We start from the raw sequence: 11,010 nt of genomic DNA, 5'->3' as shown, positions 1-11,010 counted from the left end.
TGAAATGGTCCCTTCACACAGACAGCGTGGTGAAGAAGGCGCAACAGCACCTCTTCAACCTCAGGAGGCTGAATAAATTTGGCTTGGCCCTTAAGAACCTCACAACCTTCTACAGCTGCACAATTGAGAGCATCCTGTCGGGCTGTATCACCGCCTGGTACAGCAATTGCACCGTCTGCAACTGCAGGGCTCTCCAGAGGGTGGTATGGTCAGCCCACCGCATCTCTGGGTGATGCCCACCAGGACATCTACAGCACCCGGTGTCACAGGAAGGCCAAGAAGATCATCAAGGACCTCAGCCACCCGAGCCAAGGCCTGTTCACCCCGCCACCATCTAGAAGGTCTAGACAGTATAGGTGCATCAAAGCCAGGACCAAGAGACTGTTAAGCAGTCACCACTAGCCTTAGTCACTGTTTTGGCCGGCTACCACCCCATACTCTACCCTGCACCTTAAAGCCTGCTGCCCTGTGTACATAGAGTCATTGAACACTGGTCACATTAATAATGTTTACATACTGTTTTACCCACTTTATATGTACGTATATACTGTATTCTAGTCATTGAACACTGGTCCCTTTAATGATGTTTACATACAAAACACAACTTTATATGTATATACACTGCTCAAAAAAATTAAGGGAACACTTAAACAGCACAATGTAACTCCAAGTCAATCACACTTCTGTGAAATCAAACTGTCCACTTAGGAAGCAACACTGATTGACAATACATTTCACATGCTGTTGTGCAAATGGAATAGACAACAGGTGGAAATTATAGGCAATTAGCAAGACACCCCCAATAAAGGAGTGATTCTACAGGTGGTGACCACAGACCACTTCTCAGTTCCTATGCTTCCTGGCTGATGTTTTGGTCACTTTTTAATGCTGGCGGTGCTTTCACTCTAGTGGTAGCATGAGACGGAGTCTACAACCCACACAAGTGGCTCAGGTTGTGCAGCTCATCCAGGATGGCACATCAATGCGAGCTGTGGCTAGAAGGTTTGCTGTGTCTGTCAGCGTAGTGTCCAGAGCATGGAGGCGCTACCAGGAGACAGGCCAGTACATCAGGAGACGTGGAGGAGGCCGTAGGAGGGCAACAACCCAGCAGCAGTTCCTGCAATGCAAGACAATGCTAGACCTCATGTGGCTGGAGTGTGTCAGCAGTTCCTGCAAGAGGAAGGCATTGATGCTATGGACTGGCCCGCCCGTTCCCCAGACCTGAATCCAATTGAGCACATCTGGGACATCATGTCTCGCTCCATCCACCAACGCCACGTTGCACCACAGACTGTCCAGGAGTTGGCGGATGCTTTAGTCCAGGTCTGGGAGGAGATCCCTCAGGAGACCATCCGCCACCTCATCAGGAGCATGCCCAGGCGTTGTAGGGAGGTCATACAGGCACGTGGAGGCCACACACACTACTGAGCCTCATTTTGACTTGTTTTAAGGACATTACATCAAAGTTGGATCAGCCTGTAGTGTGGTTTTCCACTTTAATTTTGAGTGTGACTCCAAATCCAGACCTCCATGGGTTGATAAATTTGATTTCCATTGATAATTTTTGTGTGATTTTGTTGTCAGCACATTCAACTATGTAAAGAAAAAAGTATTTTATAAGATTATTTCATTCATTCAGATCTAGGATGTGTTATTTTTGTGTTCCCTTTATTTTTTTGAGCAGTGTATATTTATTCTGGTCTCTGATATTTTCTTATTTTTATTTGTTTTTCTTGTTTATGTGTGTATAGTTTTTACAATTATTACTAGGTATTCCTGCAATGTTGAAACTAGAAAGAAAAGCATTTCGTGGCACCTTCGATAACATCTGCAAATCTGTGTATGCGACCAACAAAATTTGATTTGATTTGATTGAATAGATGCAATTTGCATTGACTCTTCCCAATTTGCATTGAAGCCCTATGATCTCGGGGATGTATATCATGGGGTGTTGTGATCCAAAAGTATTGTTTGTCTATTGCCTGCAAATCATGTTGAATTTCACAAGTCAGATCTAATTGAGCTCAACACCTCAAAACCTCATAGCTTTATCTCAATTACCCATACCCATGGGAAACCGGCCCTTAGAATGTCCCAGTTTAATCTTACAAATACATAGATGAAAAAGTATTGATTTCACCTATCAATTGATTCATGATTAGCAAAGGACAATTGTCTGTATTCAGAATGTTGGTTTGGTACACAGAGGTGTATCCCATGCTGTTTGAATGTCTCAGCAGATCGTTGAGATATAGTGAGAGAGGCTATAGGAGCAATGACCCATGTCTGTATTCAGGATGTTGGTAGTGTATTCCGTGCTGTTTGAGCCGATCAGCAGATGTAAATTATTTGAGATAGTGAGATAAATAAGGGTCTGTTTGAAAGGGGGTCATATAAACATTGCCATATATTTTTTTACAGGGAACATACAACATCTTCTGGCAGAAATGGGCAATAGAGAGATAGTGAGATGGTCACAGAAGTGTATTCCATGCTATTAGAGTGGATGAGCAGAGAAAATATTAGAGAAATAGTGAGACAGTGAGAGAGGCTTTAGGACGGAGCCAAGACCCCCTGCAGGGGACCAGATGCCGCCAGGAGTCGAGTCAGAAGTTACACCTCTAATCATCCAGAGAGACAGACGTTACATTTCACACCTCAAGGTTACTGTATGTAAAGTGGTCTTAACACAACAAACTGGACATTAAAAGACAAAAGTCAATTCATATAACCCTCCTCCTTAGTGGCTAGATGTGACCGACCGGGGGTTCAAATCCATGTCTACTGCCTGTCTCTGCTACAAGACTGTGTTAGCCCAGTGAACTAAAGCCTAGGGCTAGGCATTAGCTTGGGGAGCTAGCGCAAGTCTTCAGCCATGTCTTTCAGGCTAGGTTACTCATCACCACCTCTGAACCATCTCCGTCACAGCTAGCTAAATTAACTTATCTGTCAACCTCAACCAATCATTCCCCTCTTAGTTTTATGGCTCTAGTGGGTCAACGCAATCTGACGTTTGTTTGAATTTGTCAGCCCAATACATCTTGTTTCCCTCAAACACAGCTCTTATTGTAGGTTTACCCCATGGCCTGTCAACTCACTGGAAGACAAGTAGCAAACGCTGAGTGAAATATATAAATAGGGACAAGGTAGGTATCCCTCGTCATGATTGTTGCACGTCATTTGTTATGACACAGTCATATCTGAAAATATGGGAGGGAGGGAGGGAGGGAGAGAGAGAGAGAGAGCGAGATAGGGAGGGAGGGAGGAGGGAGGGAGGGAGGGAGGGAGGGAGAGCGAGGCAGGCAGGCAGGGAGAGGGGAGGCAGTTGGCAGGAAGGCAGTCAGGGAGGGAGGGAGGGAGGGAGGGAGGGAGGGAGGGAGGGAGGGAGGGAGGGAGGGAGGGAGGGAGGGAGGGAGGGAGGGAGGGAGAGACAGGCAAGCAAGCAACCAAGCAGGAAGAGAGAGGCATGGAGAGGCCGGAAGGGAAAGGCAGGAAGTGAGGCAGGCAGCCAGGGAGTGAGAGAGCCCAGCAGGCAGGCTTGCACAGGGTATTCCAGGGCTCTCCTCTACCCACAGCCTGGCCTAGTCTAATTAAGTGGGGAGAGCTGGAGAGAACACTACTGTAAAACACACACAGGCACGTGCCACACACGCAGACACAGGTAGGCACGCACATACAGGGAGGCACGCACGTACACACACCGTTCCCAAATTCCTCAAAAAATATGAAAAAAAGACAAGTCTGCTCTGTGTTCCCCTGCCGGCATCAAACCTGCCAACTATGGGTGGTAGAGACACAGGTAAAGGCTCTGAACAGTCACTCACTGACTTCCCTGTCATCTCCGACCTGTCTGGTGACTGTTTGAATAGCTCAGCCCAGCCAGATTATATCACGACACTCACTATAATCATACCTCAGTAATTTACACATTTTCACTGAGACTGCCGTGGAGCCTTTGTTTTGATCATTGAGGTGTTGCTACTCAAATCAGTTCTATTACAACAACACATTCTCCCTAGTCTGAAATGAATTGTTCCTCAGACAGCCACAGTAGCCTAATCAGTCTGCCGGTCAACAAACTGCTTGACTGCTCTTTGGAAGCTTGTTCACAAGCTTTCAAAAGGATCATCCATCCATTGTGTACACTCTAGCTGCTCTATGTTGGACATGTACATCCAATGTATTCATGACACACCCAGCCATGATATTGCTCTGCTCTGCATAATCATTTATTCATATTTATATTTCTAGCTTCATTTAAATAATTCTGTCCCCAGAAAGCACAGATGGATGACAGGGGATGAAATTGCCTGGGGTTGGGGGTAAAAAAGGGGAGAGTAAAAAAAGAAGAAGATATTATACAGAACATATTCAGTATCTATTGATTATTGGTGTCACACCCTGGCTCTGGGGACTCTATATGTTGAGCCAGGGTGTGTAGATTCTATGTGTTCTATTTCTATGTTGGCCAGTGTGGTTCTCAATCAGAGGCAACGAGTGTCAGCTGTGGCTGGTTGTCTCTGATTGGGAACCACATTTAAACAGGCTGTTTTCCCACAATAGTTGTGGGATCTTGTTCCTTTTGGTTTGTTCCGTGTTGGTTGTGTTTAACCCAGGACGTCACGTTATCGTTTATTGTTTTGTTCGTGTTATCACTTTTGATAATAAAGTATGTTCGCTCATCACGCTGCGCCTTGGTCCTCCTCCTTCGACGATCGTGACAGAAGATCCCACCATATCAGGACCAAGCAGCGTGTCCAGGAGCAGGCGGCGGGAAAGGAGCTGGAGAGGTTGGCGATGGCCCAGGTGGGCCAATTGTGGTCCTGGGAGGACATGCTCGGGGGAAAAGGGCCATGGGCTAAGGTTAAGGCCCTGGCGAGAGAGGAGCAACGGCGTCAACAGTGTCGTCGTCGGACGGACGAGAGGCAACCCCAGAAAATTTTTAGGGGGGGCACACGGCATGGGCGACTGGGCAGCAGGAGGCTGCCACAGGGCGAGATGGGAGATTAGGAGAAGCGGCGTCAACCGGGCCGTGGTCGGACAGGCGAGAGGCACCCCCAAGAATTTTTTAGGGGGGGGCACACGGCATGGGCGACTGGGCAGCAGGAGGCTGCCACAGGGCGAAATGGGAGATTAGGCGAGGAGGCCACCGGGTTTGGGGGGCCAGAAGGCAGGTTGGCGGAGCCTGGATGGAGAGCAGAGCCAACTCCCTGTACTCAGGCATGGCAGCATGAGACTGGGCAGGTTCCGGGGTATGCGGAGCTGCGTACTGTGCCACGAGTGGTCCGGCATAGTCCGGTACGTCCTGTGCGAGCACCCCGCACGTGTCGTGCGAAGGTGGGCATGCAGCCAGGACGGAGTGTGCCGGCTCAGCGCTCGTGGTCTCCAGTGCCTCTCCTCGGTCCCGGTTATCACTTTTGATAATAAAGTATGTTCGCTCATCACGCTGCGCCTTGGTCTACTCCGTTCAACGATCGTGACAATTGGCTGTATTCAGATCATAATGAATTAATTTGATTTTTTAAACAACAGATAATCCATTGTATTTAATTTGTTAGAAAGATGCAGGGATTTGGTGATGTGCCAAAACCATATTGGATGAAATTCGATGGGGTGGGATTATTAGTAGGAGTTGCATGACAGCAGACTTCCCACTCTAAATCTTTGTCATACAGATGTAGGATCTTAATTTGAGCCAGTTTGCCACAGCAGGAAAATAATCCTGCAGTAACAGGAAATGTGAATTATTATGTGGATTATAATCAATGGACTTTTTTTGTAGGGGTTGATACATTTTTCGTTAGGCCAAATCAAGTCTGACTTTTTAAAGTAGAAATAACAAACTTTAGAAGCCTTTTTTAAACCTTGAATACACTACAAATTTGCGTTTTCTGCATGCAGGAAGTTTCTCAGAAACAAAAGAGTGATCAAATTAAGATCCTACATATGTACTTTTTCTTCTTATAGAGCAGGGATCATCAACTAGATTCAACAGGGGGCTAATTTTTTCTTGAGCGGATGGTTGTGTGGACAGAACATTAAAAAAACATAATCATTTCAAACCTTGATTACATTTGGGGACATTGCCCTGCGTATGGTGCTGTCCTTCGAATGGGACGTTAAAACAGGTGTCCTGACTCTCTGTGGTCATTGAAATTCCCATGGCACTTGTTGTAAGAGTAGGGGTGTTCACCCCGGTGTCATGGCTAAATTCCCAACCTGGCCACATTCCATCATGGCCACCTAATCATCCCCCTCATTCCTAATTGGCATATATCACTCCTCACCTCTCCACCTGATAGCTGATGTGTGGTGAGCGTTCTGGCACAAAAATGGTCGCCGTGCATCACTGAGGTGGGTGCTACACATTGATGGTGGATGAGGTGAGTTTCCCCCTACTTTTTAATGCGCTTTGAGTACCTCAGTTAGCAGAAAAGTGCTATATACAGTGCATTCGGAAAGTAATCAGACTCCTTAACTTGTTCCACATTTTGTTGTTACAGCCTTATTCTAAATTGTTTTTTTTCATCATCAATCTACACACAATACCCAATAATGACAAAGCAAAAACAGGTTTTTAGAAATGTTGGCAAATTTATATAAATCGGAAATATCACATTTTCATAAGTATTCAGACCCTTTACACAGCACTTTGTTGAAGCACCTTTGGCAGCGATTACAGCCTTGAGTCTTCTTGGGAATGACGCTACAAGCTTGGCACACCTGTATTTGGGGAGTTTCTCCCATTCTTCTCTGCAGATCCTCTCAAGCTCTGTAAGATTGGATGTGGAGCGTCGCTGCACAGCTATTCCCAGGTCTCTCCAGAGATGTTCGATCAGGTTCAAGTCTGGGTTCTGGTTGGGTCACTCAAGGACATTCAGAGAAATGTCCCGAAGCCACTCCCGCACTGTCTTGGTTGTGTGCTTAGGGTCGTTTGTACTGTTGGAAGGTAAACCTTCGCCCCAGTCTGAGGTCCTAAGTGCTCTGGAGCAGGTTTTCATCAAGGATCTCTCTGTACTTTGCTCCTTTCATCTTTCCCTCGATCCTGACTAGTGTCCCAGTCCCTGCCACTGAAAAACATCCCCACAGCATGATGCTGCCACCACCATGCTTCACCGTAGGGATGGTGCCAGGTTTCCTCCAGACATGACGTTTGGCATTCAGGCCAAAGAGTTCTATCTTGGTTTCATCAGACCAGAGAATCTTGTTTCCCATTGTCTGAGAGTCCTTTAGGTGCCTTTTGGCGAACTCCAAGCGGGCTGTCATGTGCCTTTTACTGAGGAGTGGCTTCCGTCTGGCCACTCTACCATAAAGGCCTGATTGGTGGTTGTTCTTCTGGAAGGTTCCCACATCTCCACAGACAAACTCTGGAGCTCTGTCAGAGTGACCATCGGGTTCTTGGTCACCTCCCTGAACAAGGCCCTTCTCCCCCGATTGCTCAGTTTGGCCGGTCGGCCAGCTCTAGGAAGAGTCTTGGTGGTTCTAAACTTCTTCCATTTAAGAATGATGGAGGCCACTGTGTTCTTGGGGACCTTCAATGCTGCAGACATTTTTTGGTACCCTTCCCCAGATCTGTGCCTCGACACAATCCTGTCTCGGAGCTCTACGGACAATTCCTTCGACCTCGTGGCTTGGTTTTTGCTTTGACATGCACTGTCAACTGTGGGACCTTATATAGACAGGTGTGTGCCTTTCCAAATAATGTCCAATCAATTGAATTTACCATAGGTGGACACCAATCAAGTTGTAGAAACATCTCAAGGATGATCAATGGAAACAGGATGCATCTGACCTCCACTTTGAGTCTCATAGCAAAGGGTCTGAATACTTATGTTAATATATTTTTATTTTTTTTATAAATTTGCTACAATTTCTACAAACCTGTTTTCACTTCGTTATTATGGGGTATTGTGTGTAGGTTGCTGAGGATTATAATTGTTTTAATCCATTTTAGAATAAGGCTGTAACGTAACAAAATGTGGAGAAAGTCAAGGCGTCTGAATACTTTCCGAAGGCACTGTATAATATTAAAACAACACAGACTATGGAGAGTTTTACGCACATCCAAACTTGTCACAGTAGCTGGGCAAATATTCAATATAAAGAGAAAGGGATAATGTCCACTCATCATTATACTGCTCTCAAATATAATGTTTCATGTACATATTGGAACCATCTTACAGATCACATTCACACTTCTCCAGAAATTGCATTGCAATGGCACCATGGACGTTCTCACCATAAAACCAGGACAGTGTGAATCATTCTAATAAGTTTGATTTGAATAAAATTCAACAAAAAAGAAGCAATCAGTAAAAAATATGGAAATGCATGTAAAATGTAATGATATAAAAAGATTGTCTGGATAAAAAGACATGACGCATTGCTGTTGAGCCAGCCTTCATTATAGTAGGCCTACGGTAAGGGTAGCCTACGGAGGGATTTGGGTTTTTAAAAATGTGAAACGGGAAACAAGCAATTCTTACAGGAAAAAAACGTCTAAACCGGTTCACTGAGGTTCTCATCTCTCCTTTCGTGATGGGCATGGACACATCTAGCCTACATCATGGAGGGGGTTTTATGCACCTCCAACGCATAATAATGTAGGCCTGCCTAGATAAAAAGGGAATGTCAGCTCACTGTTTTGCTACTCTAAACTTGATATTTTAATAAAGCTTTGGTGATTAAGATTCATTTCCAAGGTGCCTCACCAGCCCTTATCGACAGTTTTGACTTGCCTACTTGATTGCAATGAGCAGGTCAAAATAAAAAACAGCCTTCATTGAGAGGAGGGGAGGCTATCAGTGGAGGCTCCTCAGAGGAGGAAGGGGAGGACCATCCTCCTCAGTGAATTTCATAAAAATGTAAATTGGAAAACATTTAGAAAGTTATCCTTTTTAGATAAAACTATACTAAATATAATCACGTCACCAAATAACTGATTAACACTATTATGCAAAGAAGGTCTACATTAGCCTCAACAGCACTCTGTAGGGTAGCACCATGGTGTATCCGGAGGATAGCTAGCTTCCGTCCTCCTCTGGGTACATTGACTTCAATACAAAGCCTAGGAGGCTCATGGTGCTCACCTCTTTCCATAGACTTGCACAGTAACTATGACAACTTCCAGATTACGTCCTCCAGCCCATCAGAGCTCTTGCAGCATGAACTGACATGTTGTCCACCCAATCAAAGGATCAGAGAATGAATCTGCTACTGAAAGCATAAGCTACAGCTAGCTAGCACTGCAGTGTATAACATGTGGTGAGTAGTTGACTCAAAGAGAGAGAAAGACAATAGTTGAACAGTTTTGAACAAATTAATTTCTTCCTAAATGAAGGAGAAGCAAGAGAGAAATAGAGAGAGAGAGATTTCCTATTTTTTCACTTTCAGTTTCACTTACATAGCTAGCAAATGTAGCTAGCTAGTTTAGCCTACTGAAACACCTTGCTCAAACAGAGCGACGTTATGTTAGCTAGCTGGCTATGACTTTCCAACACAACACTGGAACTATTCCAAGTCAAGGTAAGCTTTTGGTATTACTCATTTATTGCCACCGGGGCCCGCCGGTGTAACTGCTTACTGACTGTACACTAACGTTACTGCATGATTGTAGCGGGTTTACCAACGCGTTAGTTCTATTAGCTATGCTGACTATGACGTTACTTTAGCTAATATGGTGACAACGATGTAGGCTGTGTGTAGCGGTTTGGTTTGGAAAGGTTTTTTCGCCTGGTCACATACAGCTGATGTGTTGTGCATTGAAGTCCACAAGAGAAGGGAAAAGGTGAGAGGAGGAGAGCGCATGGATGCGAGAAGGACTACAACGTGGCTGCTATGAAAGTGTTTACGCGTGATCAGGGTTGTATTCATTCCACCGATTCTGTTGAAAAAGTGTCTTAAGCGGAAGCAAACGGAACAAATGGGGATAAACATACCTACATTATTCCAATAGAAACTCTCGTTTGTAACTGTTGGACTAATGATTACACCCTATATCAGCTAGATGCGGTACTGAATGTCACTGTCTGTCAACGTGTCACTGTCTGTCACCTGAAATTTGTCTCTCGACCTGTGTGCACCTACATTGTAAACTTTCATTCATAGACTAGGTTGTAGCAACCTCATGATGGGTATAGGGAAAATTCGAGTAGTAGCCTAAACCTATCGCGGTTACATTGAACTGAGTGAATGGAATATGAATGAGAGTCAACCAATATGCTGTAATAGAAATAAGGCCATGCTCATGAAAAATAAAATTGTCCTCCCTCATCTTAAACGGCACTGACCGCCACTGGGTGCTATGCTTGGTTTTTAATCAAATAAAACGAAATGGGAAAAAACATGAGTTTATTATGTTTCTAAATACCAAGTATACAGGCACCAAAAGCACATTACTCTTGTTCAATGCGCATATGGGCTGTGTGCGTCATGGCTGGATAGGCTGCGTTTCCGATGTCAAAATTCATGCCAACCAAAACAGCTTTTGGTTGGTCTTAAATATCCGTATAAGCGATGCCTGAAATGAACACAATGATAATTTGTTGAGAACTGTATTCATAAGAGGGAAAATGTATTGGCATTACAGCATAGGACAAAGGCTTCAATGGGATAGAACAACCTGCTGTATGAAAATTAGTTGTTCCAGCCCAACAATATCTTTAATCTTTATATGACACTAAAACACCTGCATGAATTAAACACAACCAAACAATCAAGAGCCCTGATGGCATAGGTGACCTGAAGTGATATTATAACATCAGGTGTGTTTTTCATTTGTTTATGTACTGTAGGTTCACCAGCTGACCTCTATCAAGACCTCCATGTTGACTGGATTCCCACTGTGAAGATGAGCAATGCTGCAGCAGCATCAGTTTCTACTTCTACTACATTGTTTGTCCTTTTCCAGATATGAAAGGAGACATCCCTCAGTTACACAAGATGGTTGTCATATGCTGTGCTTTGGTCAATCTGAATGATTCTGTTGTGCTATTTGAGTAGAGAGCACCT

This window comes from Coregonus clupeaformis, chromosome 30 (genome assembly GCF_020615455.1).
Source record: "Coregonus clupeaformis isolate EN_2021a chromosome 30, ASM2061545v1, whole genome shotgun sequence".
NCBI classification, from domain to species: Eukaryota; Metazoa; Chordata; class Actinopteri; order Salmoniformes; family Salmonidae; genus Coregonus; species Coregonus clupeaformis.
The sequence above is the reverse complement of the archived record's forward strand: the minus strand, read 5'-3'. Positions refer to the sequence as shown.